This window comes from Polyergus mexicanus, unplaced genomic scaffold (genome assembly GCF_030449975.1).
Source record: "Polyergus mexicanus isolate NDT 795.1 unplaced genomic scaffold, iyPolMexi1.0 SCAF_17, whole genome shotgun sequence".
In the NCBI taxonomy this organism is placed as follows: Eukaryota; Metazoa; Arthropoda; class Insecta; order Hymenoptera; family Formicidae; genus Polyergus; species Polyergus mexicanus.
In genome coordinates, this window is record NW_027223337.1 from 2,890,077 (window position 1) to 2,891,762 (window position 1,686).

Here is a 1,686-nt window from a genome sequence, read left to right on the forward strand (position 1 = left end):
AGGGCGAGGAAAGTCGCCAAATACTCGCCCTTGGCTGAGGAGCTCCAGCGGCGGGGATATCGCGTCGTAGTGACGGCCTTCGTCGTCGGTGCCCTTGGCTCGTGGGATCCGAGGAATGAGGCGGTACTGAGAGTGCTTAGGATTGGCAACGCCTACGCCTCGATGATGCGCCGCCTCATGGTCTCGGATACCATTCGCTGGTCTAGGGACATTTACGTGGAGCACGTGTCTGGCGTGCGCCAGTACGCCGCTCCCTCCCGCCCCTCGGCTGAGGGGGTGCTCGCGACACCCCCCCGCGCGATTCGCCGGCGTTGGCCCACCAATGCGTAGGTGCGGCACTTCAGGCGTCCTCGTATTTATTTATTTTTTGCGTTCCGAGCATGTGTGTCGCGTAATTTATTAAGTGCGTTGTCTTGCCCACTTGTATTTATCTATTTGCTCGCAGCGGCGAGGGAGCAGGGTCTCACCCTGCTCTATTTATTTTTTAACCCTGTTGTGTTTATTTATTTTATTGCATGTTGTGTGGGCCTGTCTGTTCCGAGTGTGAATGCCGCGTACCTAATATTGTTTTTTAGTCGAGTATGTGTGTGCCGCGTTTTACATACTTAATTTTATTTATTCTTTGCCGCGTGCGCGCCCCCGGGTCTTTTTATCTCCGACCTCTTATCTGTGATTGGCCCGGGGGCGATTGCTGTGATATGGATATACATTGCCCCGGTCAGTCAGCCGGGGCAATTTATTATCACATTTTTATTTTCTTCCGACCTGGGGGAGGCTAGTGCTCCCCCAGAGCGTTAGTTGTAATGCCCACTGGCGGGGGGGGCCAATGTCCCCCGCCCATAATTTTAATTTTTATAGCGCGCGGCTAATTGCCGCTTTTTATTGTATTCGCACCCCGGGGGGGTGCTGTCCCCCCGGGGAACATTAACTGAAAAATAAACGGCAATTTATCTGTTCTTATCAGCTTAATATCTGATACAATCCCCATAGGGGATTCAGAATATTAAACTGATTTTTGGAACCTGGCGGGTGACCGGAGCTTGCTCCGACTCTGCCGCGGGTCGGCCTGGCATTGCAGTACCGTCAGGAACGGCCTAATAATCTGGTAAAGCACAACCCCATCAGGTTATTAGGTATCAACCCCGTGGCAGATAACCTGCTTGCACCAGGTCTCCGGAAATCGGCGCGGTACGCTGGATCCCTGGGGTGCCCACGTGCACCTAACCTCTCTCTCGCGCGTGGGCATTATATTCGTTAGAATAGTTGACTTAGCTCAGAGAAGTATTTTATTCATTGTTTATTTATATTCCGCGAGTGAGTGTCCGCGATTTTTCGTTTGCCGGGAAGCGACTTGTGATTTCGTGTATTCCGTGCGAAAAGTGAAGTGCCGCGACGCGTGTGCTCCGCGAGTTTTGTTGGTTAGGGCTCCCTCGACCTGGGGCTCTGCGCCGAGAGTGACGTGCGGCAGTGCGGTGAGTGTGCGGTGCGCGGGTGTGGTGCGTGCGTGTGGTGCGTCGCGGTGCGGCGGTGCATCGTTGCACCTGTTGTTGTGACGGCGGGGCGCCGCATCGCGATCCGCCGCCGCGGGGTGCCTGCATAGGTTATCCCGCCACGTGCCGCCTCCGCGTTCCGCGCGCGGGGTTCCGCGCTTGCCGCGCGTCTTAATTTTATTTTATTGTTTTTATT

General features: G+C 54.7%; 1 pseudogene; it reads left to right on the forward strand.

The window, feature by feature from the left end:
* Positions 1 to 924: 924 nt before the first annotated feature.
* LOC138940962 (U2 spliceosomal RNA) lies at positions 925 to 1,103 on the forward strand (annotated as a pseudogene).
* The last annotated feature ends 583 nt before the right edge of the window (positions 1,104 to 1,686 follow it).